Here is an 18,443-nt window from a genome sequence, read left to right on the forward strand (position 1 = left end):
CTACATATCCCTTTTGCATTTAGATATTTCACCTTATACCACAGCCACTCTGAACCACTTTTTTGCTTCTAGCACTGACGGGAAATTTTGCATTGGTGATTTGGTGTAATTATCATATTGGAAGATACAGAAATGGTGGCAGAAATTGTTGTTTTTATAGTGCACATACAGTAGCTAATTAATTTTTGAATATGGCTCAGTGCTAGGCCCAATACTGATAAATAATTTTATAATTTATTTTTAGATTTAGATTTTTAGATGCTGTACCAGCATAAGATTGGTACAGTCTTATGCTGGTACTGTACCAGCTTAATATTGTTACCTGGGTGCATATAGTACTGAGGGACATGTATGAAGATCCAATGCGCAGGGATGGGCAATTGAGAAAGGGCAGAACAAAATTAGAGGGCACATACATAAAGCATCCCTGACACTGGCATATCAGTTTTCTCAGCAATTACTGAAAGATTGATTTTATTTCCTCCAAGGAAGCCAAGAGCAGGTTCAGCTCCGCTAGCTGTCCGCAAAATCAATCTAAATCTGGAGCCTACACTAAATCTTGTAGGTTTTTCAGGATTTTTTAATGACCTGCCTTGTTCTTTACATGGTTCACAATCTGATTATTAGTAGTGGTGTAGAAGAGGCTAATTGAAGTGTCACTCAGCTCCTAAGTATCATCCTATTTTCCCTTTCCTATGCTGAGAGGAAAATTATCTATTTGAATAAGTCATCAGCACTTGAAAAATGGAGATGGCTGTTGAATATTTTCTGAAGGCACTCTGAGGGAAGAACCTCTGCTAATAAAAAGCCAAATGTAAAACCAGACTGTTACATTGCATTGTCCTCAATCAGAATACAATACACAGTCAAAACCAGATAAATATATACACTGTATAAAAAGACACATTTTTTTTATCACTAGCTTGAGTTAAATCAAACCAAACTTTTCTTGTTTTAGCATATTTACAATTACCAAAATTTATACTTGCTGAATGCCAGAATACTTGGCAAGAACATTTTTAGAGATTTTATTTTGTAACTTTTCTCAAATCCACAGGTGTACATACCTGTGCATTTGGCCAGTATCAGACATTACTGTCTTGTAAACTGTTTGACTTGGGTCAAGCCTTTTGGGTTTCTTTCTACAAATTTCTTACATCAATTTGCTGGAGATCTGCCATATTCTTCTGACAGGACTTGTGTAACTGAGTCCAATTTGTAAGCCAACTCAGATTTCTGATCTTCCCACGACTTCTCTATAGGACTGAGATCAGGTCTTTGTGTTGGCTACACCAAAAACTTTACTTTGTTTTCCTTAAGCCACTTTGTAACCACTTTGACTGTATACTTTGGGTAATTGTCCACTTCAAAGAGCAAACTATGCCCAAGGTTTTATTTCCAGGCTATTGTCTTTAGATGTTTCTCAAATATTTCCATATAATGTTCTTTTCTTATGATGCCATTAATTTCATGAAGTGCACCACTTCCTCCTACAGCAAAACAGCACCACAGCATGATACTGCAATCCCCATACTTCACAGTTAGTTTTTTTTTTTTAATATGGAATTGTAGATTTAAATTTAAATAAATTCTCATCCACAGCAAAGGGAATCTTTGGGTATGGACTCTAAATTTAATAAATGTGCCATGTTGCTCCTAAATTAAAGCATTTTACTAAAGTCAATGATGAATGATTTCTACCATGAAAAATATCTTGCCAAACAAATAACTAAATGAATAAAACCTGTTGGTGACATATTTCATAAAACAAAATAAATGGTAGATCCCAGAATACCAATACATTTACATTTTCCTCTGCTAATGTATTTATAAAATCTTGGCAGAAAAGGCTGTGAAAAAGCTGGGAAGCTGTACAAACAAAGTGATTTATTGGAAAAAGAGGTTAAGGTATAAGACAAACAGCATCTAACAGGATTGCTCACACCTGCTAAAGAAACGGTTGGCATCCTTCAAACCAGAGCGTATTCTATTACTTCGAAAATGTGATTAGCCTAGTATCAAGACCGAGTAATTCCTAAGTGCAGGCAAGCTGGAAAGCAATTGTCTTGGCTGTGCATTCAGTTAAGGAACAAAAACATTAAAACATAAATGCATTAAAAAATCCAAAAATACTTTAGCAAAGCGAAATGTCCATGCAAGCGCCTGAAGTAATCCAACAGAGTATATTAGTAAAGAAGTAATTAATATTTTACCTTATGTTTAGAGTTCTTGGGCTCTTGAAAAATATGCAAAGTTATCTTGTTCTCTGTCCGTACAGTCAGCTTAATGTTGCCCTTATTAATTGCAGAAAGAAATCCTTAAAGGAAAACATGGCGGTGTCTGAAATGCTGCTGCTGTTAAAAGTCCAAACAAGAAAGGGTAATTGGAGAGTTTCTTTCCAAAAATTGATGTCAGCTTTGCCTGTATGTCACCTCCTGCTATTCCTATAAGCAGTTAATTCACCACTTTCACCATTCAGGTTACCAGAGCAGTTGATTTGACAGAGGTTTTAAATATTTTTCAGCAAGTCAGCAATCTAAGCTTAAGCTCAGAAGTTAATCAAGTTAACATGCTTATCTGATAAAACTGATCAGAGAGGCCAGGCTCTTACAGTGGAGGAACAATGGAAATTCACTCTAGTGTAAAACATAGACGGTGCTGACAAAAGTATAGCAAAGATGTAATTCGTTTGGTTCATTGTAGCACCTGCTGTTTCAAACTGGCTCCATTTCTTTCCCCCTGAAAATGCTCCTAACCACTATCTAGGAAAGTCAAAGTTAAGGTAGCACAAAAATCAAGACTAAAAGTCATATCTAACTAAGACTGAGTGGATATTGCAGGTGGTTGGATTTATTGCTTAGAAGGGATTTTTAATTCAGTGGAGACCTTGGACCTTCATCTAGGCAAATTCAATTTATTTTGACCAGAAAATTGGACTTATACAATACATCTGTTGATCCCAAACCTTTGAAGATGAGTCCCCATTATTTTGAAAATTTTCTTGGACACCCACATCAGTAAGACTGGATAGAAATTGATACAATTTTTCTTCAAAAAAGAAAAAAAAAACTGTCTATTGGCTAAATAGTTTTTATTCAAATTTCTTATCTTTCTTGCTTCAGTTTTATTTCTTCAGTCCTACAAATCAGTTTCTTACAATGAAAGACGCAATAAAGTAGGAAATTGATAAAATTTAATTCTCCATCAGTCTTTACTATTTAAAAAAAATCTGAATAACAATATATGTGTATTTGATTAGGAAGCATAAAGTAAATTCGGGTACAAAACTTTTTTTTTTTTTAAACAAAACATTTTTTTTAGTTAATATTTTTAGATTGAGTTCTTGGACTCAAATTTCATATGTGTGCATATTTTACACTATATATGCATAACAGTCTCTTACCTGAAGACATGGAAATAAGTAATACACAACTTGTCCTAGGTGCAAATGAGAAGTGCTGTGTGGTGAGCCCCAGGTCATGGCGCCCTGGCTAGGTAGCCTTTTCATTCGTGTCATAAGCCACAACAGTTTGAAAATAACTATGCAAATATAAGCTACGGACGGGTGCAGCTATATATATTTTTGTAAGCACATAACAAAAAACTGCAACTTATTAAAAACGTTAATCTCAGTGTAATACTGACAACACTGAAGCAAATGTCTTATGTGTTAGAAAAAAAAAGAAAATTTGACTTTCAAAGAATATTTAAGTTTTTCTGTAAGTTCAACAGCAGGAAATCTGTCTTCTTTTCTCTACTTCTCTTTCATCTCTTTTTGTCCTCATTTTTCAATAGGTTCAAAACATTTATACAGTGGCACACCATCATTACTACTCAGACAGGCCCTGCATCTGATTTAAGGCAGCAGTGTGTTTTTTCTTTATGTCAGGAACTAATGTTCGCTCCACAACATATCCTCTTACACTGTGTCGTCTGTGGTGGCAGCTGGTTGCACTCCCGTCATCACAGCTTATACATCAATCTCTTACTCAAAGTAATGACTAAGAGTTTGCAGACAAAACATCTCAGACTAAAGACAACAGATCTGTCCATGCATTGCTTGATTTTTAAGGCTACTTGAAGTTATGATTACAGTCTGGCACAGGTCCTTATTGGGTGAAATCTTTGTACACAAAAGCTACCATTCCAACTTATACCACACGTCTCTGACCAATAGGAAACTGTGAAGAACAGGAAGGAAAAATAAAGAGAAACAACAGTAGATATCATGTAAGATTAAGTCCACTTATAGACCAGGACAGCAGGTGTGAGTCACAGATGCAAGGACTCTGGGGAATGTAGGGTCATCCACTCCTGCTGAGGTTCCTATTTTGTGTATTGCCCTTCAGGTATCGTCAGGCGAAACATATGTCATCTTGTTCCCCTGCCTAACACTACTTCCCAAACAAAGAAAAACAGCAGTCCATTACAAGCAGACGAGGCAAAACCAGACACTACACTTTCTCACAGATTGCTAGAAAATGCTTTAAAAAGTGTCCGAAAGCTTTTTACCTGTCCCCAACTGAACCAGGCCTGGGAAGGTTGTGTGTGATAGGTATTTTCCTTTCGAACCTAAATAAAAGAAAGAACCACAGACAACGTATATGAATTTCATGTATAGCTTTTGCAAAAGGAGAAGGCTTAGAGAACTCCTGGGAGAAGGCTCTGAGAACCTTTTCTCCGAGGAATCCACAGAGCATTCTGGGCTCCCTTACAACGGCTCCTGTTTTTATTGTCTAAGAAGGACAGGCAAGGGGGCAGTCAGGAAAAACAACAGAGGTCGTAAAGCTTCTAACCCAAACATCTAACAACCCAGGTCCAGATGTGATATCTGATCAAAGGTCTGAGCCCGGTTCAAATCTCGGTCAATACTGTCAAGAAAACAAAATACGACTGCTCACAGGTGGTTACTAAATTAGGGGGTGTTCTTGCAAAAGGGTTTAAAGTCTGAGAAACTCAGTGTTATCTATTTCCCGTAAAGTTGAACAGACAGTAGTGACCTCCAGGTCATTTAAAGAAGAGAACACTTTAAACAGAAAATCACAAAGATCTATAGACTTAATGTGAACTAGAGTAAGAAAATAAAATGATAATACCAAAAACTCTCTAACAGTGTGCAAGTTTATAAAGCTGGACTTAAGTGATGATAACGAAAGAAAAGACAGATTTTGAGTTTGTTGATAAAAATAATATTTTGTTACAAGCGTAGGTTTAATTTTTTATATATTTATTTTGATTCCAGAATTGTGCCTCTCGTTGTGAGAGAAATTTGCAGTAGCAATGTTATTTCTGTTAGTTCTGATTTTTTTTATTGTAGACTTTTATTTATAAATATTGTTTTCGGATGAGTTGTTGCTGTTATTGCTTCTGGTTTGAGATACTGTCTAGTATCCCAATACTGTCCTTTTTATAGGCAGAAAAAACGCTTAGAAATATGTTTGCTAGCAACCCAATCTAAAAACTGGAATCAAATAATCTTCCTAGATAATTGTACAAAGATAACCAGTTGCAGATAAATTAGATATATTTGATTTAAAAAAGTGTTTCTTTTCCCTTGTAAGTCACTTTTTTATTCAAAGTTCAGATAAACTTGCCATGATTTTTCTTGTTTATTTATTGCTAACAGCTGCTGGTATGTTTGGAAATTCTTTTAATTTTGAATATCCTTAGCGGTTTGATCATTCTTTTAGAAATTAGGATTGCTAATTACTTTGTACTGTAAATAGAGTGTGCTAGGGTCATACCGTATTGTAGACATAAAGTGATAATCGTCCTCTTTGTAAGTTATTGAATGAGAAAATAAGAGATTTACTGTACAATAGTTTTGCTGGACCTTTGTTCTTAATTAGAATTGAGATTTGAATCCTGAATTTTGAGAATTTCTCTATACAGTATTTTGTTAAGAGTTTCATCTTACACCATCTAAACTAGTAGTGGAGCTTTAGGGATCTTGGACATGTAAAAACCTGTTTCTGTTGTAGTGCAATTTAAATTTAAGGTAGCTTGACTTGCATATAGTTTTCTTATGATGTCAACATTTTCTCTAGAGTCATTTGTGTATGAAGGCAAATCCTTAGTTTGGTGTATTTGGGATGCAAAGACTTTGAGGCTCTTTCTGCATTTTCAATTAGGACCACTGGCAAAACATTTACAGCCTGGTTAACTGAATATTATTTATTGGCTGAATTAGCAACAGTGCTTTTCTACTTTTCAGCAATTTACTTTCTTTGAAAAAAAAAAACTCAATCTCCATGTTTATGCCATCTTAATTCAAAATAGCATGCTTTACCTGAAGCATGTGTGTCTGTCTAAATTAATAAAAAAAGCCATAGAATGGTTTTACAGTTGAGGGGGAAGTATGATGTTTAGAACCATTTTATTTTGTTTCACAAATTCTTTCTGCACATTGTATTTTGACTTTTCTCCTGCTGACATACAATAAGAGCCTGGTTGAGGTGAAATCCATAGTTCACCAAATGAACAAGGTAGAAAAGGTGCAGGCTTAATATATCAGATGTGAAACAACAAGTACTCATTTCCCTTACAAGAAAGAATCCTGACTTATGCAAACCCCGTGACCCTTAACAAGCTTTCTTGAGGTGCATGCTGCTGACCACTGCTCTTTACCCGTCCTCTAGATGAGCAAGGCAAACAAATTTATAGCTCTGTTTTGCATGTAAAAACCTATTTTCCACGGTGCACTGAAGATGATATTCAAATTGAGGAAAAGTCAAATAAGCCAGCCAGCCAGCAATGAAGCAGAGAGAATTTGACTGAGTCAAAAGAGCTTTAGACTTAAGCAGGCTGAGCACTTTGGTAAGGAAACAACATTTGGTCAGATTACTGAAACAAAGGGACATGCTTGTTTAGGAGTTCTATTCTGACTCATGAGCTGCTTAACATCACTCTCCAGCCTACGATAAACATGTGACTGACATGTAGTGTCATGCTGTAGTTTCTGATAGACTGGAATCTACCTAGATATTTTGATATTAAGGACATAATGATGCCCATTGTGGAAAAAAGACTCCTATTGTGCTGTGATTTAATGTCATTCATAAAATATCACACTTTAAAACATGTTGAAATTTTACATCATAATAAAACACTTGCATGCACAACAGAGCTCAATCATAAAGATCAGTAATTGAATATTATACACATGTGGTCAAAATTGTTGGTATTCCTCTCTTAATTAGAGAGCCTTTTGAATAATGTAACTATATTCAAAGGAGCATCAAGCTGCTTGGAGAGAGTCTTATGGTCTTTACCTGTAACATACTTGTAAATGTTTTGTTTTTTTTCTAATCTCCTAGGACAACTCTCTCCCTTGGTTCCTGTGATTCATATTCAGTGTTGTACACACCATGCCACCAAAACAGCAAAATGACTACTTGTCACTTTTTAAATGGGTAGACTGATTATAAGGTTGAAGACACCTTTAATGCCAACGACAGATCTTGGTATAGCATGTCCCCTTTTGTTAAATCATTTTAGTGGTACCATCATTTTTGATGATGGTACCATAGCCGTGTTTAATTAGTTTCTTAAAGTCTTACTGTCTGATTTTTATTGATTAATTGTCAGTAAATGTTTTATTTAGTATTGTCTTTGTCAGTTTCAAGTTACTTCTGTGATACAAACAACTTTGTCCTCGTCTGTCTGTAGTCATATTTTGTTTTCCAGCAGCAACCCCAGTTCTGAATGCATTTAGAGCTTAAGTTGTTTCTGTTCCCCATGAACCCTGCTGTTTCCTTATTTTAGCTCTTGCCATGCAGCTAGAATTAAATGTTATTTCAAGGCATAATTATGTCTTAGGTTTATATCAGCAAAGTCAGCAGAGGGCTATCCCACAGAGAGCAATTGGTGTAGCATGTAGGTGGGACAAGTGCAGGAAAGAAAGATAAATAACGGAAAGTTAAGTGTTGCACAGCTCAGTCATCTGAAGGCATAAAGTAGAAATCAGTTTATCATTGCTGATCAGAATAAATTGTTTGATTTTTTTCTTTTTGCTTCATGTGTGTGTGTGATTTCCAACAAGCAAATTGTTTCAGCTGGAGGTTTCTTCTAATCCTGCACTACAATTCTGGCTTTTAAAGATATGGTGGCGTTTGAACACAGTAAGATGGGAAATTTCTAATGTGGGACAGACATAAGAAGGTTCTATTTTGAGGAAAGCTAAGATATTTCCTTAAGTACGTTTTACTGCCTAGACATCAGCATGTGGTTTAAGGGCTTAAACCTAATCAAACAGCGCATGAAAGCACAAGTAAACAGCAGCTGGAATCTTGGTAGAAAAAAAAAAAAGTCTAAGGAAAACAGTCATCTCCAGACTTTGTTTTGCATTTTTGCTTGGCACTTTTCAAATCAGCTTTTAAAAGCAAGGCCATGCACCTCTCATAAAGAAGCTCTTCATTTCAATACACAGTTTTGAAAGTGTGAAGTGTGTTCTCTGTCTTTATGCAAATAGCAAAGATGCAGTTTTGCTTGATGCAAAATCAATGTTTATTGTGTGGGAGCTTCAGGTTTATTCTTGAAAGGCTCTGAAGGTCATAATTTGGAATCTAGTTTAGAGGAGTTTAATCTGTGACTTATTTATCAACCAACCTTGAAAGCTGTTTTTGATTTTATTCTTGCATGGGGCTCTTAGATCTGTTGCCTGAATTCCTGCTTTGCCAGGAATAATTTTGGGGGATTTAATGGGATCCTGGAGAATTTTGCATGCCAAGGACAGCATTTGGATTTGGTGAAAAGGAAACAAATCTATTGTCCAAGTTTTTTCTGATCAATAGGTAGGATGTTCCCATACACCCACAAGGTTTCTGCAGTTTTAAAATTTTTTAAAATGTGATAAATCAAAATTGTCAAATTTAAGGCCATGAAGAATTTTATACCTGGTTTCAGAAGTATCTTTTGAAATATACAGTAGGTATCAATTTTTCAGATTATGGGGTGTCCTATTTTGAAATTTTATATACTAAAGTTCACATTAGTTTGTTTAAATGTGAACTTTAGCAGATGTGCGCAGTGTATGTTTGATGCTGACATCATATTCAGTGAATATTTGACATCTCAAACACTATGTGCTCAACCCAACTGGGAAGCTTACTGGTTAGGTGACATGTTTGACTTGAATAGACAGGTCTTCAATGTCCAGACAATGTTTATCATCATCAAAGGCAACAAAAATGTCCTTCCTCCATTCTTCTCCCATGAGAATGACCAACAGTGTATTTTTCAAAACATTTTTATATTTGGTGGAGGAAAATGAAGACAAACGTTTTTGAGTTGGATAGAAATGAAGAAAAGCAAAATGCATTAAATGTAACTATGTGGGGTATAATACACATCTAGAAATCATCATATAAACTAGTGTTTGAAGAAGACTTGCTGTTACTATATGCTGGATTTATTTGATGAAAACTCCTACAAAAAAAATCTAAAAGTCTGATTTTAAAAAAACAACTGCTGAATATAATTGACAGGTTTTGTTTTCATGAGGAAGATTAATGAGGAAGGGACAATTAGAATCAGAAAGTTATCAAAGTCTGCTGAAATTGATCACATGAAATGATTATTTTAGATTAAGACTGTAACACCGCTGGTCAGAAGGAATCATTCCCAAAGCTGGACAGATGTAACAGTTGAACATGGGATTATTTCTCATGTCTTTTCTTTTGCATTTATTGATTTTGTATGTTTTTCATTTGTCAAAGACGTTGCTCTTGCAGTGAATAACTGCAAAATTATAATTTTCTACATTCTTATAACAGTAAAATAATGTCATTCGGAGAGCCTTCGCAACAACAGGGCAAATTCTAGAAGGAGAAAGAGTATCAGCCCATTCAGGCTGGGTTTTTAAAAAAATTTACACCGACATGCACTAAGAATATTGTATTGTTAGTGAGTTTGGTTCTGTCTCTGTTAGTGTTTTGTTCATGTTTTTGTGTTAATTAAAAATCATTAGTTTGATTACAATATTACACAAAAGTAAGAATCCCTGCTTTTGCAACAGAATAAATGCATACAATTAGGCATGTATAAGACTTCTCATGAAAAACAAGAAATGCAAAAGAATTTACTAACCTATTTGCCAAGTTAAGCAAATACATCAGGCTACAGATTATAATAAAGAAAGAGCTGTTAGGAAGTCGTGCCACAAGAACAAAACTAATCATTACTACTGAGTGGTGTCTCACTGCAACAGCGTAACTATGAAGCTCCAAAAACCCATGTTATGTAGGAGAAGAGGGTCATAGGATTGGAGAGAGAAGAAACCGAGGCGAGTGACGTGTGAACGAAGCGCAAGCATCATTCTGCTGTCTCTCATGTTTTTCTCCCTTACCTCCTCGCTTTCACTTCCCAGCTCTTTCCAAGGCTGCATTCAAACACAGGTGCCTGCCAATTAAGATTGAAGCACAGAATGAACCACTGGGAGGAGGAGCAAGGGCACAACACTAGGGAGACTGGGGAGGATTAATTTTTATGGAGCAAATTTATTCTATTGCCTACTCATAGTCCAGTTAAATGTATGTTCCATAGAATATAAGCCCTGGAATCAAGTATGATTTTATTGTATGCAATATTGTTTGTGTGTCTTTTTATTGGCCATGTGATGGTGTGACCACCTGTCCAGAGTGTACCTTGCCCATCTCTTAGTGACTCCAGGGAAAGGCTCCAGCCCCAGGTTTTACTCTGAAACCCTATGAGCATAATTATGTTGGTACATATCTTCTTTTGGTACTTTTTTTTTTTTGGTTTCTCTTGCAGCTTCTTGAACTACTTAGCTTGCAGTGTTCTATTTTGAGGTTAGTTGGAAATAGTTAATCTAAGATTAATTGTAAGAGCATCATCAGTTGTGATCCATTAGGGAAAATGATTATTATGCTTCAAAAGGCTTTTGAATGAAATTATATTAACATTGTAGCCTTAAGATAGTTTTGGGAAACGATGCTGTGAACTATCAGTAAAGAGCATGAAGGAAAAAAAATTAATTAAAATATAAAATGATTTCAAAACAAATTTCCACAGAGGTTCCCATTTAACTCTAAATGAAATGTAAATGAACAAAATGCCATGAGCATCGAGTGTCTCCCAACAAGTGTCCTTTTGTTAAAAAGCGCTCTGGAGGAAAACAAGATCTTGTCACTCTTGTAGCTCCCTCTAATACCTCACCATACTCTTTAATTCCATTAATTTAGACCTCTGCTCTTCCACTTTGCAGGCTTGATTGGAATGAAATCTGGGACATCGGCAGCAGAGATTCGCATCTCCTGAGAATCATCTGACAGACAAAGATTGAGTGGATGTCCTTCCCTGAAAGACAACTGGGTGATTTACTAATTTTAAAATACAAATTGATGCTGCTTACTTGCTGAACGCACACTTATTCACAGGCACAGACACACACGCTTACGTTCACAAACACTAGCATTTCAAACCTTTTTGTGTCTGAACAGTAGATATGCAGGCCCGGGAGAAATAAACAAAAATGTCACTTTCTATTTAGCTCAAAAAAAGACTGGCTGTCCATCATCCTAATACGTCGCCAATGAGGATGAGTTATTTTCCCCTTTCTTCCATTTTATTCAGTAAATTTAAATATTTTTCAGTTTTTTTTTTAATGAACATAAATAAGAGTGCAATAAACTTTTTTCACATCATCTGTGTGACATCCATATTGTTTAGGAGACATCTTTTATTTTGTTCAGATTATGTACTCTTATATGACGTCTAGTAAATGTAGAGGTGGTGGTAGTTAAGCAGAGTTTATTTAGGTTATAGGAGTATAATGGCACAGAAGGTTAGGTATGGAACTGAGCTATGAGGTCACATTTTAATATTTGTTTGATAAAACAAATATTACAAATCCCAAATGTTGTGTTTTCGATTACCTATTTCAAAGAGCAAAGCAACCCTTTTAAACACAAAAAAATGTCTTTGGCATGAGGAGGCCCTAACAAATTAGACTAAAAGAATCAAGATAGCATTTGTCAAATGAAGCTTTCACTTAAACACATTTTTTGTTGTATATTTAGTTGACGTTCTTAAGCTTCCTTTTTTGTTGGGTTAAAGATGGAGCTTTTTAATAGACTATCAAGGCAAAGGGCCTTTAAGTTAGATGAACTATGGAAATAACAGCTAATTTCATCTGTAAAGATAAGATTGCTTTATGGTCTATCCTTAATTTTAGAAAAGAACCTACGTAGAAAATCTAACAAACTATGTCCGTTATTCAGCAATAAGAAAGAGACTGGATAACAAGGCCACAACAACTCCTGATCAAAAAAATGCAAAAATCCATTTGAATGAGGATTTTGTGTTTGCTACTGGTGCGGAGTGACCATAAAAGAAAGATGAAGTTAAAAGCCATAGTGATGGATAAATAATAGTAACCATGATATTAATAATAATACACTTGACCTAAATGAGTGTACATTGTGGTACAGCAACATAGTGAAAACATTTAAAAATCAACCAAAACAGAGCTATGAACAGCTGTACTAAACTCTGCATTCCCAGCTCCTCAGCCTCATGCCTACCCCCTCTCAGAGCATGCTTGGTAACTCTGTTGACCTAATCCAACGCATCTTTCTGTTTCAAAGAGAGGGGGGGCGTCAGCTACTGGAATCGAACATCACAAACCAATGTATGCGACAGACTGGCGACCTGTCCAGGGTGTACCCCGCCTCTCGCCCGGAACGTAGCTGGAGATGGGCACCAGCAACCCTCCCGACCCCATTAGGGACAAGGGTGAACAGAAAATGGATGGATGGATGGACAAACCAATGTATGGCTGTAATAACTGATTACAACATAAATACGCTTCATGTAAGTCTGTAAAATAATTTTGTTGGGCGGGGACAACTCTTGTGGATTACTTTTGGATGGGTGTTACTTTTTATTTGTTTTTCCTTCAATATCTCTTTGGCTCAGTGACTGTTTTATGGTCCCCAGTTGCTGTTAATGTTCAATTTTTTTTAAGTAGTCTAGTACTAAAGAAGTACAGCTAAACTTACAAATTTATTGTAAGTTTAGTTGTATTTTTGTTTTCATTTAATTGCACAAATATTGATAGTATTCCAGTGGCATTAAACTGTCCTGTGCAGACATTTTTGGCTCCACAATTTATGGAAAATGGAAGCATATATCATCTGCACCACCTTTTCTAGGCAACTCGAAATCCGTATTGCTGGAGTATATTTTTGATCTATTTTTTAATATTTTTATTTTGTTTTCTTTAAATGTTCCAAGTATTTGATAAACAATGTGTTCTTTTATATATATCTGTGTCCTGCTCGTTACAATGATCAAAGACAGTTCTGCATGCCTATTTACACCTGCTTTTCAAACTGCTTTTACAAAAAAAAAAAAGCCAAATAGACAAGTTTTAGTAAATTGCATTGCAGGTAGTAAATCATTAGATATGCATATCCTTCTCCCAGTATTTTGCATTTCTGATGATGAGTATATGTTTTGAATTGATAAATACAGACACTAAATTTATTGTGCCTCCTATTCTCCTCATTTTACTGACGTAATCCTATTTGCTTGTTTGTTGATCAGGTACAGTAGGCTTATGGTATCAAGTTGGTCTTTGTCCACGCAAATCATTAGAATATCAGATTCACTGTGTTTTCAGCATAAATGTAAAAGGGTCAAATTATAACATTTTGTATATATTTTTTTTACATTCCATTATTCCCGATGTAAATGATTGTAGTCAAATCTGAAACATGAGTTTTATTCATACTGATGTTCTTCTGCTGCTTTTATTTTACAAAACATCAGAAATGTGGTTTTGAATAATTCTCAATTTAATTGATCATAGCGGATGTCACAATCTCTTGATTTATTTATTTTTTTTGTATGCACTGCCAAAGACTGGGTGCTGCTGCAGCAATGTTTTTTAAAAGATACACTTTGACATTTGAATCAGAAATTTGCCTCTGAAATTACTTTGGTGGTACCTTCTCCCTCTGCATGTTTCAGAGGTATTGTTGTACCCAGATATAACCCACTAAATGACTGAGAAACTGGTTCTTTGCCATACTTATCCTTGAGCTTTGACATGCTGACATGAAGAATTATTGGATAAATAAGATTCATTGGAATTCTTCATTGAAACTGAAATGCTCTGTGTCATTAATCCTGTGCCTTGACATGGGAACTTGCATATAAATGCAATCCTTATTCTGGCTCTGATCTGTCAGAACATTACAACACACGATGAGTAAAGTATCTTTATACTGCCTGTGATCTCACAGTAAAATACTTTAAAAACCATGATACCAGTTAAAGTAACATGTGGTTTTACGTTAACATTTACTGCGTGCTGCAACATTCTATCACACACCACAAGACACCTCCAGATGTTTTTACGTCTTGATCTGAGTGGACTGAGGTATTTTGGAAGCAAAACCTCACCACCTGATGTAAGCTTAACTGAAATGCTTCTAATATTACTAGATCCAACATCTTCCTAATGGAGAAAAAGGCAACTTTGCTGTACTCTGTTAAACCTTCTACTACCTACTTCAGGTTTTGTTCCCTCTTGCTCTTCAGTAGCCTGAATGATCCCCTTAATACTTCAAATATTTAATAAAAAATAGTTTTCTTTTAAATAGCTTATCATGTGTAGTACCTCACGAAAGGTGAATATAGACATATCGCTAATCAAATAAATATAAATTTTTTAGGTTTCAGACATACCACTCATCAATTAGGGCAGATGAGACTAAGGGCGTTTTCACACGATAGTTCTGTAGACTTGGTTCGATTGGGGAGCAAAATTACATTTGCTACAATTTCAGCTGGTGTGGTTTGATTTCACATTACACAGAAGTGGCGGTTTCTGATATGGGCAACAGGTGTGTGTGGGGGTGGGGGGGCATGAGACATCTCCATCCAGCTCCTGCAGGTGTCATTACTGTGCATTGAGTCATGTACACAAAACCAAACTGTCCCAATATGGGATGTGCAGGAATCTGTCACAAAAATGGTCCTAGGGCCTTGATTTCTTACCTGATTTCTACAAAATATGGCTTACATTAAAGCTGGGAAAATTGCTGATGTTTTGATATGTAGGACATGAATCTACAAACAGTTTGATTTCTATCAGTTCTGTCAAGATGAGAGGACTAAGTGAATTTCTCTTTTATATTGGTCAATAATTAAATGTACAAAATTGCTGCTGTTAAAATTATTTTAAGATTTAAACTATGGCTCCTTTATGAAATATTTGATCCTATTTGATGATTGTTATGAATATCATCACATTCTACAAACAAGCACGGCAATTAGTCCATCCCCGTTAACCCACAGAGCAGAAAATGATATAAATCATTTGATTTCTTGTTTGCCTCTAGTAAAAAACCACAAGGCATTGGTCCCGTTAGTAATAGACACGCACATTTTGGCTCTATTGGCCTAGAATGCCCTGCACTATAGTTTGCTTCCTGCTTTGGAACAATCTCCGGTCCGCTTGCATCAACATATGCTTTTGAACAGTGCCAGATTTTATGTCAACTGAATTGGGACCTAGGTTTGTAGGCTGAGTTTGCCTTTTTTGGTCTGAGTTTGATTGTGCATTCACCCTTCCCAAATTAATTGGACCTTCTAGACAAGCGAACTAAAGTTTGATTAAAGTGTACTAATCAGGGCTGGTGTGAACGCACATTAAAACACATTATATGATTCCGGTCAACAAATGATTTTTCATAACCTCTCTAAAACGAAAATGTACTTGTATATGGTTGGCATTAAGAGTAATGAAATGGTTGTAGTGATCCAAACTGTCCTAAAACAGAAAAAATGTTTAGTCTGTCATTGTCAGACATTCTGCAAATGGGCAAACCCATTCAAAGTTTGAAGAAATTGTATACTATTTATTTTTCACAAAATGCTGAAGGCCTTTTAAACTGCACCAAATAAATTGTGATTCTCTCACAGAAAAGGTGCTCCCGAGATTAATCAAACCCTTTCTTAGGAGTTCTGGCTTAGCTTTCCTCTCTTCCTTGACCATGGTGTACACAGCATTAAACAATCTGTGGTGCAAGTTCTTCACTGTGAGGGAATTGCACTTTATTAGCAAATCCATGACATAAATATTCATCGATGAAACAATCCTTACTTAATGTCTTCAGACCACATATCTTATGTGTGATCAATAGAGGCAGAGGAAGAAGGAAGCAAATGAAGTCGCCAGCAACATGATAGATCCAAAAACCTGTCAGTCAGTGTTATATGAACTTGAAACACATGGACGTTTAATAATTAATTGAGACGCAGTACATAAAAACTAGGACAAATCTTAGCTGACTAATCACAAAAACGGATCTCTGCAATTGAAATATATTGATCCATGAAGCAGATTTCTCTGAGCTGCACATCAGTTTGTTATGGGGCACGTAGATCAGGAAATATACAAAAACCTTAAATAAAATATTACAATATTTCCTTCTACATTCAATGGTCTCACTTCAGAATTATTTTTGAGAATAATAATAATAAGCACTATTATTATTATTGTGACATTCATATTCTCCGTTGCTCAGTTATATTTAAGTATTTTAGGACAAAGGTATTTCTAATTGTTCCTATGAGATGCACATACTTTAAGAGTATGGGAAGTATAGCTTATCTATTTTTTTAATACATTTTTTTAATCCATGGTGAACAAATTGTCAAGAAAAAGCCACATGACAAGCAGTACACACTATCTCATGCTCAAATGAAAAGCATTAATCATAGTGATGCAACACTTTCAGTATGACCTCTAAATGTACATGAACTGCATTAAATCTGTTGTCTGGCAGAACAACCCACAGCTGAGTGTGGACAACCAAAGAATGAGTTCTGGTGATTTTTGCTAGAAGTTGAATCTGATTATGATTATGTCAAGTACAAGAGGATACCTTATACCTCCCTGATGTAATTTAGGTTTATGCAATTTGTGAATTTAACACTATATTATCCTTTTTTAAACATTGCTACAAAAAGCACTAAATGATTTCTACTGTTTTTGTCTAATATAATTGTTTTAATTGTCTAATTTATTTATTTTTTATTTATCTGAAACATGTATGGAAGACATCTTTAATGGGGTAAATATACAATCCTGTACATCCCTCATTATAATTTCCAAATCCTCCTCCATTGTGTAAAAAGTGGAATAACTTATTTGACTGAGTTATGTTGTCACTGTGAACAAAATAAAATCCAGGCTTCATCTAATTTCAACAAAGGATTTGGATCGGATTCAGAAATCCTTAAATATGTCCAAATTCTTCAGATATTAAAAAAATATTAAACCAGGCAAAGGTTTATCCTACAGAAAAAACTTATGATTATTGTACATTTACATTTATTTGTACGCATACCTCATTTACCCTTCCTCCTCAGTCTCTGAGTACTTAATCTCCTGTGTTATTTTTCTTTCTCCCCCACTCATGATTTTTTTGTACAGAGTACAACTCTGTTATCCTCTTGTTTAGCTACAGTCATGTTATTGTTGTGTGTACTTGTTAGGTGCACTGATGAAAAGACCACCTGTCATCCACTGGCCCTTTGATTAGATTAGGAGGTCGGTTGGATGGATTAAGTTGATATGAAAAGACTAGACCCAAATGTAGTGCTTACTGTGCCGATGCAAAGCACTGTAGATTGGTTGGGTACTTCTTTAATGATAAAAATGAACACAGCTTCTTAAGTCACAACCTTTATGGATAAAGCTACACAGACTCCCGAATAATTGTTTCTAACTTCATAAGCTGATTTATGTCTTATAGGAACTATATTCACAAAGCACTATTTCCTCTACTACATTTTAGATTTTTTTAATTTAAGTGATATTTCACAGAAAATGCAGGTTTATACACAACATATTTCAAGTGTTCTGTTCCTTTTGATTATTATGGGTTTACAGCTGGTGAAAATTTGCTTTCAAATTCTGAGTAAATTTGAGCATTACATGAAGCTAATAGAAAACTGGGCATTAAATTATATATATATATATATATATATATATATATATATATATATATATATATATATTATGTTACAGCCTACACAATGATGGGGAAGACTCCTGACGCGAGAGTTGCCCAGCAGACAGACATAACACCTGCTCATTGCTAAAGAAAATGGCCACTCACATTACTGTACCATTCATGTTTATGGAAAGTTGAGCCAATGATGGGAGAGATTAACAAAGCCACTACACACAGAGACTTATCCAGTACATGAGCTACAAATGTCCCCTTCCTTGTGTTAAGCTGCTCCAGACAAGAGACATTGTTAGAATGATTTGGGACCCATGTCATGTGCAGTTGTTGGTCTGTAGTACATTGTTTTAAGTCCAAACTCAGTGGAGCATATCTTGCTTCCAGGAGGACATGACTCTTCCCCACACTGCTAAAAGCCCCATCATCCACTTTAATGAC

At 35.4% G+C, this 18,443-nt stretch overlaps 1 protein-coding gene across 1 annotated transcript in view; it reads left to right on the plus strand.

The window, feature by feature from the left end:
• The window catches only part of kirrel3b (kirre like nephrin family adhesion molecule 3b), a 220,662-nt gene that overhangs the window by 8,283 nt on the left and 193,936 nt on the right, over positions 1 to 18,443 (plus strand). Inside the window, exon 3 of the mRNA XM_027999136.1 lies at positions 11,225 to 11,331. The gene's annotated coding sequence lies outside the window, so the exon portion shown is untranslated. The remainder of the gene's footprint in view (positions 1 to 11,224; positions 11,332 to 18,443) is intronic.

Source organism: Xiphophorus couchianus, chromosome 18 (assembly GCF_001444195.1).
Source record: "Xiphophorus couchianus chromosome 18, X_couchianus-1.0, whole genome shotgun sequence".
Classification (NCBI taxonomy): Eukaryota; Metazoa; Chordata; class Actinopteri; order Cyprinodontiformes; family Poeciliidae; genus Xiphophorus; species Xiphophorus couchianus.